At 41.5% G+C, this 22,792-nt stretch overlaps 2 long non-coding RNA genes across 2 annotated transcripts; both read right to left on the reverse strand.

Annotated features, from left to right (window-relative positions):
* Positions 1-1,198: 1,198 nt before the first annotated feature.
* LOC143102680 (uncharacterized) lies at positions 1,199-3,620 on the reverse strand. Its single transcript, XR_012982628.1, has 3 exons — positions 2,444-3,620; positions 1,815-1,905; positions 1,199-1,667 (listed from the first exon to the last, which is right to left on the reverse strand). It is a non-coding gene; the product is annotated as an uncharacterized LOC143102680 (long non-coding RNA).
* Positions 3,621-12,927: 9,307 nt separating this feature from the next.
* On the reverse strand, positions 12,928-13,311 carry LOC143102679 (uncharacterized). The gene is made up of 2 exons (XR_012982627.1): positions 13,231-13,311; positions 12,928-13,019 (listed from the first exon to the last, which is right to left on the reverse strand). It is a non-coding gene; the product is annotated as an uncharacterized LOC143102679 (long non-coding RNA).
* Positions 13,312-22,792: the final 9,481 nt, after the last annotated feature.

Genomic DNA, 22,792 nt, shown 5'->3' on the forward strand with positions numbered 1-22,792 from the left:
TGCTTCAGCAGTACACACCTTCTCGTCCTCTCAGGTCCCAGGTGAAAAACCTGCTAGTAAAACCTACAGTTAGAACTAAACATGGTGAAGCAGCTTTTAGCTGCTATGTGGCTCAGCTGTGGAACCAACTTTCGGATGACATCAAAAAGGCCTATACTGTAGCCAGTTTTAAATCTAGACTTAAGACCAAACTGTTCTCAGATGCTTTCTGCTAACTGTGCGGAGTTACAAATTCTGAATCTGCTTTGATAATTATTCTACCTTGTCTTTTATTACTTTTTTTACTACTTTTGCCTTTGTTTTTGCTTACTAATTATTCTTTATTTTTAAATGATTTTACCTTGTGTTTTATGTTTTCTTTTTATTATGATCTTTACCTTTTAACTATTCTTTGACTACAGTACACTGAAAAAAATGCAAGAATTACTTAATTTTATTTAGGTAACCATTTGCACTCAATTTAATTTAGCTACATCCAGCCATATAGATTTAGTTGAATTTGCTTAATATTTTCTTGCAATTAAAGCTAAACTAAATAGAGTAGTTACAACTAAATCAAGCCAAGCAAACTCCAATCAAATATTTTGAGTAAAAATTAGTATTAGGTAACCATTTGCACTCAATTTAATTTAGCTACATCCAGCCATATATATTTAGTTGAATTTGCTTAATATTTGTATATAATTTCATTGGTAAAAATTAAGTTGAACTTCAAATTCAGGTTAAATAGTATTAACTTAAATCTCAAACAGAAATGGTATAACTGTCTTTATTAAAACAAATGTTCAACACAGAAACACACATATGAACACACATTGGGACCCTTTGCTTTAAAAAATAATAATTTTCCCGCTCTCAAACCAAAGCAAAAGCAAAGGCAGTAGTGCCAAAGAGAGAGAGTGTGTGCACCAAAAGAGAGAAAGAAAGATTCAATAAATGGTTGTGAACCTTTGACCAAAGCCAAACACCTTACCAGTGAGTGATTGTGTGTTTGTGTGTTTGTGTGTGCGTGCGTGCGTGTGTAAGTAAATGTGCTGAGATAGAATGAGAAAGAAAGTGAAAGAAAGAATGAGAGAGACAGTGAGAAAGAAAGAATGAGAGAAAGACAGTGAGAAAGAAAGAATGAGAGAAAGACAGTGAGAAAGAAAGGTTCACAACCATTTATTGAATCTTTCAAATCAATCATGACTGTGGCCCACTTGCCCATCTAATGATTTGGTTCTTAAGATTGAGAACCTTGGGTAGGAGCTTATCACCATCCATCTGAATGACAACTTTTTGCATGAATTTGTAATAGTATTGAAGAGTTCAACATTGATTCAATGTGTATATGACCCCTAGCTTCACCAAAGTCCTTTTAGGCAAGTCCCTGCACTCGGCAGCCATAATGCAATGCTTTTTTGGCACTCATCGGGCATCCTATTTGGCAGAAATGCGCGTGCGCAAGGCTTCACGACATCAACCTTACTCCAGCACAGAGTTCACAACACATGATTGGAGGATTTTTTGAGTGCTGTGTCTCCTCATTAGAAAGTCTCTGGCTTCACTGCACAGCCTTGTGCAACAGACCAAGGTTCCTCCAAAATGATGCCTCCATCCACAACGATGCCGATGTCCTCATGTTCCAAGGGGTGGTTTTCTCTTGACACCTCCTTGCCATGGATATCCTGTACAAAATTTAAAAAGCTGCTTTAGGATGACGCTTGAGAAAAGGTACGAGCTGGGAGCTGGCTTAAAGGTTTTTGGCTTAAAAATTGGCATAAAAATGCAATTTTTATTGCAATTTCAACATGCCCTTGGTTAGTGTTACTTACCATGTACATGTATGAGAGAATCATCATCTTCACCAAAATAAAGGCACGGGGTCTTGATGGCTGCCTCCCTCCTCAGATGTACAGTCTCTGTCTGTTCAGATACAGGGATATTAATTATTTTGTGAAAATACAATTAATACTCTAAATAATAATAACCTCTATTTATAAAGCACTTTTAATACGGAAGATTCAGTTCAGAGTACTTTGCAACAGATAACAGGCATTTGGCAAGCATTTCTTTCCCCTGTATTGGTTGAAACACACCCCATAATCACGTCCCAACGAAGCAGCACAAGACTTAAATTCTGACAGGAATTGAGTATAACGACATCAGGCTAATAAGTGAGTGTACCAGTTGGGGAAGGAACAATGTGAGCAACGGGAAAATGAGTGAGTGGGTAAATGTATGACGACTCATGTAGTCGTATCAACCCTGAGGAGTCCAGTTATAGTTAGACACAAAATTATAATGCCTCTATCTGTCGCTATGTTGTAATAAGGAACATAAGAGCAGTGTGTGAGTAGGGTGACTATAACTGATGGCAGTTGCAAATAGCAGAAACAGATCCAATGTGATCATTGTATGTAATATGTAAGAGAAGTAAACAATAATAGTAATACAAACTTACACCTTGCAAAATCCTCAAATGTTTGGTCATTTTATGTCCTTTAAACCTTCTTCTGGAACTTATGACCTTCTTCTTCTGGAAAACGGCGGTAACTGGACATCCAAGGTTACGCATCTTTGACCTGTAGCTTGCCTGAATACCCAAGCATCACAGGCATTTCCTGATCCAGTCATCAAGCAAGGACATTTCTCAATACCTGTAACTAAAGAGGATAGAAACACATTTATAATATAAATATAAAGTATACATTTATGAAATATACTTATTTAATACATACACAAATGGTACTAGTTAATCAAACGATTTTGACACTTCATTTAATTGACATTTGACACATCTTACAATCTACCAACAATAGCTACACAGCCCTGCTTGTTGGTCTGACTGTCCCCTTGAAGGGAAAACATTTCGAATTTCAACACCATGGAACAAATAAAATGTTCAACCAATATCTGCTTAACAGGTGCGTAGCATCAGCCTGTCCAGATCTTGCACTGCTGTTGAGTTTGAGAAATGCCACCACCACCACCACCACCATGCATATTCAGCGCTGGCGATGACATTATTGAGAAAATAGTGGTACTCCATTACTGACAGAATAAATAAACACGTTTCTAAACCTAGCGTAAATGTGGCTTTTGCCCAACATTGTCCGAGTTATGACCTGACCTAATCACTCACAAAACATGCGTCCTATTTCTTTCCTTTTTACATGTACCTTGGCCTGCATTCTGAGTCTCCAAACAAATGTATTTTGCAAACTCGGCATTGCTCAAGTTAAGTGTCAGTTGACTCCACAGGGGTCGGTGAAAACGTGTTTGGTCTGCTGCATAACGTGTTCGGTTAGCTAACTAGCAACGTTAAGGTCAACCATATTTCAGGCAAGATCTGTGTTCCAATTCAGTTAGCAGCTAATGTTAATTGTACAAACTTGGGTCCACTGAGTTTCAACGACCTAAATTGTCTAACATTAAGGTATATATTCATTTTGAAGTTATTCAATCAATTACGTCGAGGAGGTAATAAAAGTAAACTTTAAGATGAACTTGTTAGCCCAGTTAACATTATATTGGAGTAGAACTGCTAGGTAAAGTTAACTTTAGCTAGCTTGCTAGACGATTTCTTAAATATTCAAGAAAACAGCTCTATCGTGTCAAATAAGGCAATTAAAGACACTCCAAATTTCTAATGGTAAACTGACTGTCAAATGACGTTTAAAGGAACACGCCACCCAATGTCAGTAGTAATATATGTTCTTACCTTAACTTTCACGAGTTGAGTCATACCTCTCCCGTGTCCGTACGTGCACTCAAACGCTCTGGTGCGCGGCTGGACTGTGTTAGCATGTTGCTATGCTAGCGGGCTTTGACGGCAACTAAGCGTAGGAGTAATCAAAAACATCCACGTTTTACCGACTTAAATACAGTTGCACGAGTAGTTGATAGAAATGCTACGGCCACGCAACGTGAAACGTGGCGATTTTCCAAGCGAATAAACCGGAGAACTACAATGTGTGGCGCAATAGCACTTGGGAGTACTTCGACCTAGCGTAGTAGTATTGTTAACACCTAATTGTAGATCCTATCCACCACAGAGTTTAGAATCCATGCTGGATCGACCCTCAGCCTCTCCCTCCCCTCTGAGCGAGAGAGAGGCACACACACTAGAGATGTGCTGATGGGCTATTATTTCAAACATAACTGCATAGCAAAACTTATCATCCATCAGCCATCCATCAACACCAAAGTTTTTTGACCAATTTTCGAAACGGCACCCGCCGACCATCCGCTGGTTGTTTTAATGTAGGCTATATGGGTGATACAGCGCTGCTGACGTGAGGCTAGAAAGCCCTTGCCTGTTCTAGGAAGACTGATCCAATGCAGCAAATATATTAAAAGGCTAAAGTCGTACATTGGCTATGTTGTAGCCTATCCCCAGAATATCAGCAGCAAACTCAGTCTCTGTCTCGCGAAACAGTCTCCAAATAAAACGCACATCGCCCTGTTGCCTTTTCTGCCAGCTTGTGAAAATATATCGTCCAAAATGCTTGATTGCATTGCATTCTCCACATTTTTAGCTACATTTTCATGTACCACATCAGCATTTTTGTTCAGTGAATCTTTTGTAAATTGCTTCGTAAAGATTTCAAGTGCAGATCTCTTCAAGCCAACGGAACCGTTTGCAAAATGGAGGACAATCATCTTTTGGCAGCCAAATAAACGCATGCGCAGCACCGCCTCTGAAGCAAACCCCTTTTTTTCTTGCAGATATTACTTAACTGAAATTAGTTTTTTGTAAAACACAAACAAATCTGAAGCAAACCCCTTTTTTTCTTGCAGATATTACTTATCTGAAATGAGTTTTTGCAAAACACAAACAAATTGAGTATATAAATACAGTTTCATTTAAGAAAAAATTACTACATGTCAAAATCACTTTTTTCAGTGTATATTGCCCTTCTATGCTTTTATTTGTTATTATTGTTTGGTTTTGTGTAAATGTGTAAAGCACATTGAATGACCTCTGTGTATGAAATGCGCTATATAAATAAACTTGACTTGACTTGACTTGACTTATAGCGTGCAGAGGGAATTTGAAAGACAACCGATTATCCCGCCCCTCGGACTGAGTACTGCGAACGGTGAGTGCCCAGACCCTACATTTTAATGTGGGTCTGGCTCATCAGGCTAATGGACTATATTAGTGATGGCGAACTGAAGCTTTCTGAACCAGTGAAGCTTTCAATCCAATTGTATCGAAAAAGGGTTCAGTACTCAAAGCTTCAGAACTCTATGAGGACCTCTGCTGGTGAAAGTTAAGGATAGCATTGTGTCACGAACTGTTTCAGACATTAGCCATGAATGTCTTTGAGTCGAAGATGAATAAATGTTGAGCATGAATTAATGGATAAAATAATGTCATAAATAGGCCTAACTAAGTCTATTTTGTACCCTGCATAAATACAAATGTAATTGCCTTCTCTACAAAAACAATAAAGGTAGTATTTTGGCTGTGAACATTTCTTGTATTCTTAAACAAATACATCAATTTAGAAGGGAGATGAATAAAGAATGGGCATGCACATTGCACACACATTTCTATGATTATATTGCGTACGTAGCCTAGACCAATTGTATTCTGGGTTGTGTTGTAACTGTGCGATTCAGTCCTGCACACGCCTGGACTCGAACCCGCGAAACAGACGCACCTTAGAACGGGAGTCGAGTGTGCTGATAATTCAGCTAAAAGCCCGGGCTATATAATAAGCTTTCGTGTCAGCAGCACTATTGAGTCTGTTGGCTCTCCTTCTTCAACAACCCACAACGGCGCCCCCCGTGTCGCGCAACTTTAATGCTTTGAATTAAATTTCGAAGCAGTCACGTGGGTGTGTGTGAAACGAAGCTTCGGACGTCACTGATCACGTGATTATCACAAAACGAATCAAGCTTCGATACAAAGCTTCACTCCAAATTGGTTCATGTCTTCGATACACGCTTCGAAGCAGGGGGTTCACGGGTAACATCACTAGACTATATGAAATAGGGGGAAATGTACAGTATGTGCATGTGGTTAAACATGCAATTTTTTTGGCCTACATATAGACCAGTGTTTCTTACAGTTTTTGTCAGTCGCTTTGGTGCTTTTCTCAGATCAGAATGAAAATTCTCATAACTATTAGTTCAACCTCCACAACATTTAGTCATTTGTGCACATCATAGTAGCAATTTCTCCTTCCTCTGAACAAATTGCAAATGCTTTTGAACATTTATCAGTTGCTTTGTCATGTCAGTCAAAATGAACTATACTTATGGATGCTGAATAGTCGTTCTCAATAAAACTAATAGTCTTCATTTCATTGCTTGAGTCATTACATAAAAAAGGGGTGAACTAGTTATCAAATTCTGTCACAATGCTGTAGAATTGCAAAGAGCATATACAGTAAAACTCTGAAACATACATATTCAGTGTCTTGTACTCATTTACTCCCCTAACTACAGCAATGTGTAACTTTACTGTAGTTTTCAAATGGCTGTACAACTACTGTATAGTGCTGTTTTGTGCATTTTCAGGTAGTGTCACCGAGTTCTGACCTTTCTTTGCATGGGAAAACACTGAGGGCCAGATGTACGTACATTTGCGAACGTAGCGTTATCAGCGTCATGGACACACCGCAGATTGCGAACGCTGTCAGACCCAACGTCCACAACTGAATGGCAGCGCCTACATACAAACACAGTTGAATGAAGTTAACTGATGACAACATTAAAAACTAGATGTACCGCGTAGCGGTACAAAATATGACCGCCGCTCAGTCCTGCACATCCATTCCGCGAAAATAAATCATATTAATGAATTTGTCTCCATCTTCTACTCCATCCCCCACTCTTGAAACTTTTGTGTATGCTTGTTTGGAATGTGTGTTTGCACACATTCCGCACACAAAGTAGCCTACTGGCGCTGCAAAGGTGAATAGATTTGTTTCTGGCCCAAAACATTGTTATAAAACCTTTAAAATCTCTAAACAATCACAAGTAGGGCAGTTCATCACAGTCCATCCATTGCAACTGGACTGATGAAAGGTACACCTGTAGGCTACATTGTATTTGGGAAAAGCAGAAGGTAGCAGCATAATGTATTTATTTATTTATTATTAAATAAAACAATCCATGTCAGTTCCATGCAGTTTTCAACAGCTATCAAGAAGAGAGGTCATGTCATGGATTTTTGTGAATGTTTCTTCTTCTACATATGCATAAGTTTAGTCATCTAGTTCAAATGATATTCAGCTTTATTGTCAATGCACAAATTAAATACCAGTAGTCTAAAACAAAATGCCGTTTTACCCAGTGGTGCAAATAACTGACATGTCCAAAAGGGCCTTCATGAAATGCGTTGCGAGACTGTTCATACACATTTTAACAGGCAAAGTTGAAGAGCTACTCTCCGTTATTGTTTGTGCAAATAATATGCTGATTCATGTTCCCTTGCATTTTGCAACCATGAGGTCCATGGTTAAGCTCAATCTTTTGACGCAATCTTTTGATTTTCACCCAGCCTAGTCCATGGTAGGCGCCCGATAGAAATATTGTTTCATTTTGCGATTGAGATATCCACGCACTGGCGCCCCCCCTGCGACGTGTTCGCCCCCCGGTTTTAGAGCTATTCTAAATGCAAAAATGCATAGAGGGAGTTATGACAAAACCGTGACTGTTAACAAACTATAAGCTATATAAGGTAGGCCCTATGCTAGGCCTATTACACAACACAAATTGTCAATATGCTGGCGACCCAAATAAAATCTCCGTTGGAACCAATGGCTTACACCTTACAGTATCAAGCTGCCACCTCTTGGCGAAATAGTTTTGCATATCAGTAGTAATACATTTCACGTAGCTGTGAATCACGGAAAGGGCGAATGAAGTGGACACTTCTAAATGGATCCCAACCCACTGTACCGTAGCTCAAGGTCTGTGGCTAAAGCAGCCATAATGAAAGCGTTATCATTGTTTGGATACTTCACACACACGTGTTTTTTAATCGCATAGACTACAACTACCAAGCTGGAATCAAAGCACATCGACTCCCCTCTCACACCCTAAACACGCACTTCGAACAAACAAAAAGCGCCTCAGTCTCACGGAATAGCCATAGGCAAAACTGTATCTGACCGGTGTAACGTTGGTACTAAATCATCCATCGCAAAGAATGATTTTTGTAGCACGTGCAACAAATATGTGTAGGTACAGCCCTGCCCTGAATACATCTCAACGTGCGCTCTAAAACATCTGGTTTAAATGGAGATGTAGATCATCACGGGATCATAGACAGGTTATCTTTCAGGTAGCCTATATATTTTCCATTAAAAAACCATCACGTAGCGAACGTGTTGTGGCTAACTCACTTAGCTCCTGTTAGTAGACTAGGTTATGGTCATAAGCAAATGAGATGACAGTCGAAAGATACAATTAGTGCTGTTATCGATTTGCTTGGTAGCCTATTGTAACGTTTAATGCACACGACACCAACGTTGTTCAATGGCAGCTTTATTGGCTCACGAACGAGGGCAGGGACTCAGACACAGATTACAATACACACAGGGCAGGTCAAGGAAACACACATACTACACCAACAGGGGAGGTCCAGCCCCCCACACGAAAAGGAACACACATGAGGGATAACTAAAAAGGGAAACAGGTTACGATAAAAACACCAACTTTACACTTCTAACTTAGGGGAATAACGACATAAACCCCCCGATTGTTCACCCTCGTGTCCCAGCATGCCTTTCGCTGGAGAACGCTAACACAGTCTTTATGCGCCGACGCTACATAGCTCCCCCAACAAGCCGTTGCCACCACGAGGTAGCCACATGCTAGCGTCGGCGCGCGTCGCCCGCCACTCAGTCCAGTGCGACAGTACCGCCAACTCACGTGGGGTGCACGCACCGCAGGAGCTCACTCAACGGGGCGCCACGCTGCTAGCAATCCAGTTCGGGCGTGCTAGCAGCCACGTGGCCGACCCGCTCGTCACCAGCTCCCTCTCAGCAGCCGCCCTCAGGCTGCACTTTCCGCGGCGTGTCACCACGGCACTCCTCCTCTCCAGACGGGGCCCTAGGTGGCCTTACAACCGTCGACACTGTACCAAGCACCGGGGTTAGAGGGGGGCCAGATGAAGCTGCGCCAATGCCACTCCGCTCCGTCGAGTCGCCGACCAGGACAGACAGGCACCGACTCCACAGCAACCGGACCGCGCTGAGCTCTCCCGCTGCAGCTACCGTCTTCGGCGTCCCTCCTCGTGTTGCCATCTCGCAGAGCCGCACTGCTCTGTTCCCGGCCCGTTCCACTCCTTCGCGGCCTCGGCGAAGGCACGACCCCCGAGATGGTCGTGCTATCGAACTCCACACAACAAACTTTTTTTTTTTTTTTTTTTTTTTTAAAGGCGCCGGCCAACAGGCCAACTAGAACTAGCGCCTAGCACTGCACGGTGCCCCTCACACGCACCCAAAAGTTAAAACACACAAAAACAGTCACACTCTAGAGGGCCCCCACCCTCTTCCCTACCCAAAAGTCCCCGCACCCCTCGTGGCTCCAGAATGGCGCGAAGCAGGCGCGGCCGCCCAGGCTCCCCATCATCCTCGCCGCTTCCATCTCCCCCGCGACAAACGGGCTTCTCTCCGGGACCCACAGTCGGCCCGTCGAGGAGGGCCGGAAGTGAGCCGCCAGCTCGCGCTGTCTCTCCCCCGGCGGGGGCAGCCTTTCCGGCCCCACCTCGACCAGCAATCCAGGTGGCCCGTCTTCCGCGCTGCTCTCACTCTCGTTCCCGCTCTCGCCGCCGCTCTCTTCCTCCCTCGCCCCTGGCGCGCTCTCTGCCGCCAGCAGGCCCGAGTCTCTCCCGAGGAACCCGCTCACGTCCTCCTCACGCAGCTCGAGTAGACGGCCCTCTTCCTCCGAGCAGAGATCTCCCGGAGCTTCGTCTGCCGCGTGGAGCCAGGCTTTGATGATGGCGCCCCTCCTTCTCTCCCTTCGTCGCCGAGCCTTTGTGCGAGCCTTCGGAGCCCTGAAAAGGGCTGGCGGGAGCTCGATCGGCCCCCACCCCGGGGTCAGGTCGCCTGCCCTCACGTAGACTCCCGGGGCAGGGGCAGCTCCGCCACTCAGTCCAGCATTGGAGGCTTCCATGTTCGAAAGTTGCTTTTGACACCAATGTAACGTTTAATGCACACGACACCAACGTTGTTCAATGGCAGCTTTATTGGCTCACGAACGAGGGCAGGGACTCAGACACAGAACACAATGCAAACAGGGCAGGTCAAGCACGCACACACACTACACATACAGGGGAGGACGCAGCCTCCCAAACAAAAAGGATCACACACGAGGGAGAACTAAAAGCGAAACATGTTACAATAAAGACGCTAACATTACACACAAAACTAAGGAGAATAACGACATAAACCCCCCAAATGTTCGCTCTCGTATCCCAGGATCCCCTGCGCGGGAGAACGCTAACACTGTCTTTTGCGCCGACGTTACACTATAAACGCATTTATGGTTTTCTACAAATACATCAATAATAAAATTGGCCTCCATCACTCAACCATGCTAACGGTAACATTATTTTACCTACGTTCTGCTATTGATAGGATTAACGTAGCCTGCCTACCTGCAGTAAAAAACAAGCATGTCCGATAAACATTATCAGATTTATTTCGGCTTCAAGAGGAAATGGGAATTACATGTCATGCAGAAATCATCCTACCCTTAGACGTTCTCTGCGGTAAACTACTGTAGCCTACAGTCTTGTCCTTGTAGGAAGCATAGTGTCTTTCCAACCCACTTTAGATTAACTTCCAACAAAATTATGTCTCACTGCAACGATGCGCCATCTAGTGGACAAACGACTACTTATCGCCAATACTGGAAATGCAGCCATGATGATGATGATGAATATTTATTTTGGCTTTCTTTTAATCCTACTGAATTTGTAATTATGTATCGGCCGTTCTAATACCGATAGTATGTGGGTGCCTGTGTGTGTGTGTGCATGTGTATATGTGTGCACCACCATCTACAGGCCAATGAGTGTAGAGTCACTAAATGTACACACAACTTAATTTTTTAGACCCCCCCCATGGATGAAATTCTACGAAACTTGGCATACCCCCAGAGAATGTCAGGTTAATCATACACATAAAATTTGGTGCAGTTCTGAACGTCTTTACTGAAGAGAGGGGCGATTAAAGCAGAATGATATTGCATTTTCATTTTTTACCGGGGGGGTGCAAATCACAAATGAGTGATTATGGGCTAAGTTGATGTGGGCCCTTGAGACCAACATACCATAAAAATTTCTTCATCCTCGGTGCCACGGTTCAGGTAGTTTTTTAGGAAAAACTGCATTTTTTGGGTTTCGGGGGGCCCAGCGCGGAGGGGGAGTGGCCCCCGGGGACCAAACGAAATTTTTCCATAAAAGTCTAGTGGGGCTACATACCCACCAAATTTCATGTGCCCCGGTGTTTCGGTGCCCCGGGTATCGTTGACCAAAATTTCAGGAAGTAGATGACGGAAAAAAAAAAAGGAAAAAAAAACTTTGACAATCCCTATATGAACGCTTCGCTAGCTTCGCTAGCGGCGGTCATAATAATCAAACGTTTAGCGATCATGAAATGCAGTAATACCATACATGATAAGATGTAAACAAGCAGGGACATAATGAAGATCAGTAGTTCTACTCAAACTACTTGTGCACGTAGGCTATGGAAGATTGGTCAAATCTAGCAAGTAGGAAAGTTTAAGTGAATGACGTGAAAGTGAAAGTAAGACATTCGAAAGGCCAACGAAAGTTGAGGTTGCTTTTGGTAGTACAAATACTTTCACCACAAAAACTGGTGCTCTAAATAGCGATTCTGTGTCTTTGAAAGGTTCTCTTATTGACGCATTGAACTGCAATTTGGATTACAGTAACACCTGCTTTTACAAGGCGGAAGTATTCAGGCGCAGAATAGACGTGCGGTTTCAGGAACAGTCTTTGTACATACCGTGTACATACCTCCCATCTTTTTACGCTAAACTCCCACTTTCCCCTGGATCCTCCCATGAATGCATATGCATGACATGACAAACGCAATCTGCCACTTTCAGCTCCCGCGACAGGCAGTTTGCACTTTTACATCATTGCGGCCTGTTTGTACATACCTCGCAATGATTTTTCACGCACATTGCGAAACAAATACGCCTGAAGTGGGCGCAAAAGCGTTAGTACATCTGGCCCTCACTGTAAAAAATTATTTGCCCTTTTAACTTAAAAAGGTTTGTTACCCCGCTGCCTTACGTTTTTGAGTTAACTTGACATAAAATTACATTTGATTTAACTTATCTTTCTTAGTTAAGTCAACTACAAATGTTACATAGACTCTTGTTGTGTCAAAAAAGCCATGTAAGTTAACTTGATTAATTTATATGTTGTTTCAAAATAGGATCATTAGTTGAAATAAATTTGTTCAGACATGTATTTTCCTTGTTAGTTTTTTTTAACTTTTAAAAACTTTTATACTTATTTTTTTCAAAGATAGGATGCACATCATAATATCTAAGAAAAAAACAAAAACTAACTAAAAATACACAGGTGGATGTACAGCACATCAAATTTGGGGGGGGGGAAACCCATTATGCTACATTAGAAAAAATTATCTGAAAACACACATAAAAACAAATCAAAACTGAGGACCAAGTCCAAGGTCTACGGAAGGTTGTTGTACTACTCTTTACCAAGCAGCCTGTTTTGGAGAAAGCAGCTGCAATGTTCATGTGAAGAGGAGCTCCCTCCAATGTTCAAGAACAGCTTTTGTAGTACTTCAAATGTGAATTTTAGATGCTTCGGGTAGTCCATATTGAGACCCATCAGTCCAAAGAGTTCAAAGGCCTTTGTAATATTGGAAATGTCCATGACGATAAACTGTTCCTCCAAATCAAGACATATGTCATTGATTTTGTAGAACCACGCATTTGCTGCAGTCCTCATACACGATCAGGATCCCCACACTGGTTTCTTTTAAGACATCTTCAACTGGACCAGTTGGCTGAAAAACAAATCACCAGAAAGGTGAATATTTAACTCATTACCAGGGACATGCTTTTATTCTATTACAGTTTAGAACAGTTAAAATAATCTGCTTAGTTCAAATACAATGTTACATGCTTTATAGAATTATGAGTTTCCATCTGTAGAGCATGCCCTTGTATTTCAACCAGTGCTTCCAAATCACATTTGAAGTCATTTGCTAAACCTACCTCACAGGTCTTTAGAATGCTGGAAGTATCTTGACGAAGAAAGTGGGGCATGCCAAGCAGGACTGTTGTTCGCTTATTCTGTTGGAATCCTGAAATGCAAAAGGAAACACACAAACGCAAACACAATGTGTTGCAAAATAGAAAAAACTCTGAGCTCATTAATATTCACATCATAGAATGCAGTGTCATATGTTCAATACTTACATGAGCATCAAGCCATCTAAGAATGTCTTGGAGCTTGTGATGGCAGGGTCCCTTTTTCTGAAAAGGACAAGAAACATGGGCAGATGGTCCGTGTACCTTCTGTTCATTTGATTTTCAAGGTTGAAACAGTGATCAAAAAACGGATTTGAAGACCTTTACCTAAAACAGTACTTCCCAGAGAAAAATAAAACACAAATATTGAAGCATTTTGTGGAAAAAATAATCAAATATACAATGAGGGTTTGAATTTCAATATTGTAATTTCAATTAGTCATTATTCAAGTTAAAAATGAAAACAGGAACTCCACATTCACTACTGCATGCTGACAGCATTGTTTGCCACTGTCCGAATGGATAATTGCTAGCCTATATGTTCATCAAAGGGAGCAAGATGGTGATGTTGAAGGACAGTGATCTGCACATAGAAAAAAAATCGCCAGAACATACCAAGCTTCTCATTTTGATCGATATGTAGGCCTAATTTATGTCCAGGTGTGCTAGGGAGTGGGATTATGGTTGCGTGCACCCTTCGAAGAAAGAGGGTACATGTCACTGAAAAGACAATGTTACATGAAATGTTACAACGTTTAGGGAACGTTATGGGAACAGTTAGGGAACGTTAGGGGAAGGTTTCTAAAGTTTGCAACGGTTAGGGAATGTTAGGGGAAGGTTTTTTTAGGTTTGCAACCTTTAGATAACGTTAGGGGAACGTTCAGGGAACGTTTTATATAACCAAGAACTAACGTTTCCGGAACATTCAGCAAACTTTCCATGGGAACCAAAACTTACTCAAAAACTAACCTTCGGGGAACTTTTGGGAACCAAAAACTAACGTTTCCGAAACCAAAAACTATGGTTCCCAGAACGTTTTGGAAACCATAAATTGTTAGCTGGGAATACACATCATGCATTTATTTGCCTATGTTTATAGGCTTAGCTTAACAGTTTAAACTGCAAAAAAAAAAATCTAACGTCGGTGCGTTTGACGCGTTGTATCGGACTCCCATAATGCCATATGTGCATGTTGGAATGTGATATATCGGTTTTAGTAGGCCTATTGTATTTGCATTTACCTTGTGGTGTGTTAGCATGTGTAGTCTTCCCTTGGTTGTAGCCTACCCTATGGTTGTACCTCATGTGTTTATTCATGTGTGTTGTGTGTGACTACCCGTTCGTGTATTGTGCATGTGTTAGTGACTAGCCTTGTGTGTTCTACAATGATGTTTTGACCTGTCTGTGTTCCCCGCTCCTGACCCAATAAATGTACTGATTTGAACCTTGTTGCCTCAGTTGTTACAATATGAATATAAATATAAATTAGTTGTAGGCCTATCACTTTGAACAGAAGCATCTGCGAAATACCATTAGCCTATCATAACCATAACCAAATAGCCTACGTCTTTGGTCGGCTGGCTATATGCTTCCTTAGGCCAATTATCACGTATTCCTGGGTAAACTGTGAAGCTAGTCTCAGCCATGCAGCTGGGAGGAATGAACGACACAGACATCCTCCACGGCTGATTCCAGTTCATAATGGAGGAATATACTTTCTTCAGAAGTGTAGGGCCTACCGTGAAAACTTGATGGGAATTGTTGTTGATTAGGTTCATAAATGGTAAGTTAAAACATCTTAACGTTTGTCACGTTACCTAACTTAATTGTATGTTAAACGGCATTAGAAGAATACTTTGTTCATCTAATTGGTTGATTTGGCCCGTCGATAACCAACAAAGGTGGTGATAGACAGATGGTTTATCCAATCAGCTAACCAGTATGTCCGCCCCTTCCCAAAAGTTCTTCAATGAAAAGTTCCCAGATGGATATGCGGAGCAAATCCATCTGGCGGAGGCAGGTTAGCATTCTACGGCTTCCACTCCCCTTGCTCCTAGTTGATACAACGTAGCTGACATTTCTGCGTAAGTTAGCTTGTTTACAAACATGTCTCTAATTAAAACGTCATAGGTTTCAATGTAGGACAGCCTAACGGGGATACGCCAAATGAAAAATTGAGGAAAGTGCCGATTTCACATTCTTGTTGTGCGGATTTTGGATTTCGGTCGTGGGGATACAAAGTTTAATATCCAAAACAAAAACACGAGGGAATTTCCTATTTTGTTTTTTAAAAATACAGATATAAGGTCGTTTTTCGATTTTCAATTCTGTTAATACCTGGTGACACTATAAAATAAAAAAAAGTCAATTGTGTGTACAGAAATGTCCGTTCAGGTCAACCTGCCTTCTGAAGGTGATAAAACAAGCAGAGCAAGGGGCAAAAGTGGCTGTGCTGTCCGTGCTTCAGAGTATGTCTTCTGATGACCCTCTGATTCCACGTTGAAAATGGGCTCAGTTTACAGTTCTCTCAGTGCATTCACATACGCATCTATTGTCTCTTCCTGATTTTGTGTTCTTTGTCTGAATTTATGCCTTTCCAGAACTACATTTCTTCAAGGGGTAAAGTAGGTATTTAGAGCGTGCACTGCTTGTGCATACGTTCCTTTCAAACCTGGCAGATTTGCAAAAATTCGTTGCACTGGCGTGCCTATGCAGTGTAACAAAGTAGCTCTCCTCACCTCATCTGCGTTATGTGTGGATCCACTGGCTATCTCAAAAATGTTGTAGGATTCCATCCAAAGAGTATATTCTGTGTACAAATCTACAGCTCCCATGTTCAGAGGGTTAGGTGGAGATATTTGTGCCAAGATTGTGCGAAGATTCTCATGGCATATCGCACAACTACCCACAGAGCATCTGGCGAAACTCCAGCCTACCTTATCTTTGGAAGGGATATGCGTACAAAACTACCAACCTTGGAGAAGGAAGAAAATGAGGAATGCGGTATAAGAAAGCATCATGAAGAATACAAAAGCAAAATGAAAGAGTACGCAGATAAGAAACATGGAGCAAAACAACATAATTTGAAAATAGGAGACATTGTATACATTGCAAACTTGGAGAACAGCAAACTAGATGCAAAATAGAAAGATGCTCGCTATGTCATACTAAGGAATACTTCTGACACTTCTTTTGAACTGGTCAATACGGAAAATGGGACTCTCGTGATAAGGAATGTCAAGCACCTCCGACATGCACCCTTGCCACTGGAGTTTAACATCCCTGAACCAGTGATACCAGACATGGGCATGAGAGAGCCTGAGGATACATCACAAACTGTGTTGCCCCCTGCAGGTAACCCCCAGAACCTAGTCAACGTCAGCCGTTACTCAGACGTAACCCCAGGCCTAGGCAGTTAAGACCCATGATACCCCCTTGAGGTTATTGTAGATAGCAGGGACCTACTGTCGAGCGAAGTCGCACGTCTTCCCTCTGCGGCGCAGATAACCTTTTGCCCCTATTTTTAAATATCCCCCTTGGAAGTTGATCAGGCTTCCGTGGTGGATTTATTGAGATGTTTATGAAATAAGGAGCAGCTACGCCTAGGTCTCGTACAGTTGGCTAACGTGCGAAGATGTTTGACCCTAAAATTTATCTAGAGACACAGGTTATAGGCTACTTCTTGCTCAGGTTTTAAAGAGTGGAGACCTTCTTACCGTCCTTCAGTATAAAGTCACGCTGACCCAAGTCTTAGAAAAGACAGATGAATAACCACAGAAGAGACAAGTTATCTTACCCTCCTGCTGGAATTCGTAGAAAGACCAAGAAAAGACAAAAATACTGCTTGAAGAATTAGATGCCAAGGTTAAATAAGTTCTTTACTTTTCAGCACTTTGGTGATGATAACAAAATGCGGCGTAATATCCACTTGCAGGTTACAATGTTGTATAAAATATAAAAAGAGTAAATCCACAAAATAGGAAAATAGTAAATCCACAAATGGAGAAGAGATTACAATAAAAATGGTAAATCCACAAATGGAGAAAAAGAGAATATAAGGGAAAAAAGTAAGTCCTCAAAAAAGGGAAAAAGTCAGCTGATTGTCTTCTGCAGTCACTCTCTGTGCGATCGTTTAGTTCGGCCCCTATTTATACTAGGTGGACTTGACCTCCCCCACACATTCCTAAGGCAAATCAATCCTACTTTCCCACGACAGTTTAGAACCTTCTAGAAGTTCCCACAATAGCTGGGAATATTCTCACGGTAGCTGGGAAAATTCTCACGATAGCTAATACATTCTAGAAGTCACTGATCTTAACCAACATTAAGATGACACACATTAACATACTTCTCCGGGTTACATTTCGGAGATGATACATTACATTCAGGTTTACAGATAGTTTCCAGAGGTTACACAAACAGTTTACATTCAATGGCAATTATAACCATGTGACACATTACATTTAGCAACGGCCTACACTTTTACGGTCATCGAGAGAGTTCGGTTACATTCTTACAGGTTACAAACACTTATGGCATTACAATGCAATCTGAATACATTCATTTAAACAGTTTAAGGCACTTTACCCATTTCACAGTTTGAGACATACTATTCTTTACATGCATAATTCCCTAGACTTTACAAGGTCAGGCTATTAAAATACTTGTAATGATACATTTCATTCATCGCACATAGCGAAGCTAGCGAAGCGGTCATATAGGGATTGTCAAAGTTTTTTTTTTTTTTTTTTTTTTTTTCCCCCCGTCATCTACTTCCTGAATTTTTGGTCAACGATACCCGGGACACCGAACCACCGGGGCACATGAAATTTGGTGGGTATGTAGCCCCACTAGACTTTTACGGAAAAATTTCGGTTCATCCCCGGGGGCCACTCCACCCCCGTGCTGGGCCCCCCGAACCGCAAAAAAAGCAGTTTTTCCTAAATAACTACCTGAACCGTGGCACTGAGGATGAAGAATCTTTTATGGTATGTTGGTCTCAAGGGCCCACATCAACCTGGCCCATAATCACTCATTTGTGATTTGCACCCCCCCGGTAAAAAATGAAAATGCAATATTATTCTGCTTTAATCGCCCCTATCTTCAGTTAAGATGTTCAGAACTGCACCAAATTTTATGTGTATGATTGACCTGGCATTCTCTGGGGGTATGCCAAGTTTCGTAGAATTTCATCCATGGGGGGGTCTAAAAAAATTAGGTTGTGTACATTTAGTGACTGTACACTCATTGGCCTGTAGATGGCGGTGCACACATATACACATGCACACACACACAGGCACCCACATACTATCGGTATTAGAACGGCCGATACATAATTACAAATTTAGTAGGATTAAAAGAAAGCCATAATAAATATTCATCACCATCATCATGGCTGCATTTCCAGTATTGGCGATAAGTAGTCGTTTGTCCACTAGATGGCGCATCGTTGCAGTGAGACGTAATTTTGTTGGAAGTTAAAAGTGGGTTGAAAAAAACAATGGACGCTTCCTACAAGGACTGTAATTTACCGCAGAGAACGTCTAATAAGGATAGGACGATGTTCACATTAAATGTAATTCCCATTTCTTCTTGAAGCCGACATAAATCTGAGGATGTTTATCGGACATGCTTGGTTTTTACTGCAGGTACGTTAATCTTATAATATCAATAAGGACCTAGGTAATGTTACCGTTAGCGTTGGTTGAGTGATGGAGGCCAATTTGATTGATTGCATTTGTAGAAAACTAGAAATGCGGATATACCAAGCAAATTGATAGCAGCACTGTAATTGTATCTTTCGACTGTCATTTGTTGCACGTGCTACAAAAATCATTCTGTGCAATGGAAGATTTACCAACGTTACTGATACAGTTTTGCCTATACATGCGTGAGACTAAGACGCCTGTTTATTTCGTTTTAAGTGCGTGCAGGGTGTGAGAGGGGAATCGATGTGCTTTGATTCCAGCTTGGTAGTTGTAGTCTGTGAAATTAAAAAGCACGTGTGTGTGAAGTATCCAAACAATGACACCTTCATTTCATTATGGCTGCTTTAGCAACACACCTTAAGCTACTATGTAGTGGGTCCCATTTAGAAGTGGCTACTTCATTCGCGCTTTCCTTGACTCATGGAGCTGCGTGAATTTTATTACAACTTTTTCGCCACGATATGGCAGTTTAAGTCCGCTTGATACTGTAAGGCGTGAGCCATTGGTTTCCAAAGGAGATTTTATTTGTGTCGCCAGCATAGCCTATTGACATGTTGTAAATAGGCCTACCTTATAAGCCTACCTGTAGCTTAGGGAAGCTAACAGCTTTCTATTAGGATCTAGTTTGTTAGTCACAGTTTTGTCATAACTCCCTGATGCATTTTTGCATTTAGAATAGCCAGAGCGTGGATATCTCAATCGGAAAATTAAACAATATCGGGTGCCATGGACTAGGCTGGGTGAACCCAGCCTGATCTGCCTGCTATTTATTTTTTGATTTCTTAAAAGATTGAGCTTGGTCTGGTGAAAGCCAGACTAGCCATGGACCTCAGTTACACAATGCAAGGGAACATGAATCAGCCTATATTTGCACGAACAATAACGGACAACAGTTCTTCAACTTTGGCCCGTTAAAATGTGTATGAACAGTCTAGCGACGCATTTCATCAAGGCCCATTTGGACAGTTATTTGCACCACTGGTTACATGTAAAACAGCATTTCGTTTCAGACTACTGTTACTTAATTTGTGCATTAACAATAACGTTTCAGACTACTGTTACTTAATTTGTGCATTGACAATGAAGTATTACATGAACTAAAGATGACTAAAATCATATGTAGAAGAAGAAACATTCACAAAAAATCCATCCATCCAAAAATGACCTTGTTTTTGATAGCTGTTGAAAACGGCATGGAACTGACAGAGATGTTTTTGTTCATAAACAAACAAACAAACAAACAAACAAACAAACAAATAAATACATAAATAACATTATGCTGATACCTTTTGCTTTTCCCAAATACAATGTAGCCTACAGGTGTAAGTGACCTTTCATCAATCAGTTGCAATGGATGAACTGTGATGAACTGCCCTACTTGTGATTGTTTAGAGATTTTAAAGGTTTTATAACAATGCTACATCTTCTTTGGCTATTCTACAATCTATTCAACTTTTCAGCACCAGTAGGCTACTTTCTGTGCAGCACACACACTCAGGCATGCCAAACAAGCATACACAAAAGTTTCAAGAGTGGGGGATGGAGTAAAATATGGAGACAAATTGAAGTGTGATTTATTTTCACGGAACGGCTGTACAGGACTGAGCGGCGGTCATATTTTGTACCGCTATGCGGTACATCTAGTTTATTATGAGGTAATTGTTTGCAGTTATGGTTCATTTTCCATTCTTTTATTCACATTCAATAATCATCAACTATTTCTGAGGTCAGGGTGATCTGGTTTAGTAATCCTGCACATTGTTCAACATCTGCATCAACACATTCATTCACTTCCACGCTTTCAGGTGAACTCAATTCAAGAGTAGATTACAAGGTCATTGGTTTAACATTACGATTCAATTCCTGGTCAGTTTCTTTCCTAATTTGTCTAATCATATTTTCTAAATCAGAGAGATTACCTTGATAGCTAGCGCTGAATCTAGCCTTACAGGAAAAGTGTATTGAACAACACAAACCTCTGTTCCTGGTGTTTGTAAACTTGACCCGGGCCTTTGACTACGTTAGCCGATCTGGACTCTTCCCCAACCTGCAAAGACTTTGCTGTCCTCCTAAGTTACAACTGTACGGTTTAAAGGCATCTTCGGAATATTCCTCTCTACCCTACTATGCCATGCCTTCTCTACCCTACTACGCCATGCCCTCTCTGATGACTCAGGTATCCTTCTACACACCCGCAGCTCAGGAAAACAATCTGGCCAGACTGCGGGTGAAGACCCAAGTACACCATGTTCTGGTACATGAGCTGCTTTATGCTGATGATGCTGCCTTTTTGTCGCCCACTCAGAGGCAGAACTGCTCTGCTCATCCTTTGCCTCTGCATGTCTAGAGTTTGGCTTACAGATCAGCTTAAAAAAGACAGTTGTCCTTGCCAAAACTGCAACCCTGAACCCTGCTGTGTCCATCGACAACACATCTCTATCTGCGGTGGACAAATTCACCTACCTGGGGTCCACAGTCTCAACAGCCATAGTATAAACGTAACATCTTTGTGCCAGGTCATCTTAAAAAAGAGGTATCCTAGAATTGATCTATCATGACCAGCAGCGAAGAGCAGTGAAAGGCAGGGAGTTATGGGAGTTGTTGGCTTTCATCCCATTGAGCCAAAAACACATTTTCGGGTTTTTCTCGGTCAAGAAGACGCTGGCTTCAATAATGACTCCACATTTCTACTACATAAATGACCCAATTTAAATACACATTCATCCTCCCAGCGGTAACACGCTCCTTTAAAGTTAAACATGTTCTGTTCTAAGGTAAGACTTACCCTTAGAGCAGTGATTCTTAAACTAGGGGTCGCGACCCCAAATGGGGTCGCCAAAAACTTCCGTGGGGTCGCCAATTATTTTCTGTATTCAGTCTGAAATTATTATTAGGTGAAACAAAGGAAAATAATATTGCCCTTTTCTGCCTTTTTCTTATTTACACGCAGTTAAGAGAAGAGAGAGATTTTTTTTCGTCTTTCAACGAGATCTGGTTCAGCCTATGGGCTACTGGTCCGCTGATAGAAACAAATAACTATCTGCTCCCACTATGTAAACTCAACTTGTTCCCGCTATTTTAAGTAAAACAAAACAAAAGACATAGGTAGCCTACTAGCCAAAATGGACAGGTGGCTGCTTAAAAAATTGAACAAAAGCTCGGAAGTGCCATCTACCAGTGCGTCTACTCCTCCGTGATCCTCAGATGGGACAAGTCTAACGGCCGGTGAGAATAAAAAAGAACAAACGGCGCGTCGGCTTTATCAGAAAGAATTTCTGAAATATGCATTCACTTGCCAAGTTAAAGATAACCTCAACCACCCACAATGTGTGATTTGCGTCGATGTTCTGGCGAATGAGATCTTAAAACCTGTCAAAATGAAACGACATCTCAAAATACAGATGTCGGCTCAGCACCGTGGAAATAGTAAACCAGAAAAGGGAAATAAAAAAAATATTGTTATTGTTATCGCCATAAATATAATTAATGTAACGTTGTAGGCCTAAAGCTGCATGTGTATGTGTGTGTGCGTGCTTGTGTGTGCGCGCGCTACGCACATAGCGCTCTGATCTGATATGGCGGCAGCCTACACTTGTTTAATCGTGATTGTTTGGTTTTCTCGGTTCTTGTTCACATGGAGTAAATAAAACAAATGACTTTGCTTTCTAGTTTTTGCTTGATTTAGTTGTTAACGTTTGAGGGGGGTATTTGAGTAAGGACTTAGAATGGGTTTGGGGAAAGTGGGGTCGCCAGACCTCGCCATACTTTTTTGTGGGGTCGCCAGACAAAAAGTTTAAGAACCACTGCCTTAGAGATAA

Source organism: Alosa pseudoharengus, unplaced genomic scaffold (assembly GCF_046254945.1).
Source record: "Alosa pseudoharengus isolate Yale_2024_CS ecotype anadromous, Long Island Sound unplaced genomic scaffold, YU_APseudo_1.1 YU_APseudo_1.1_scf_4, whole genome shotgun sequence".
Lineage (NCBI taxonomy): Eukaryota > Metazoa > Chordata > Actinopteri > Clupeiformes > Clupeidae > Alosa > Alosa pseudoharengus.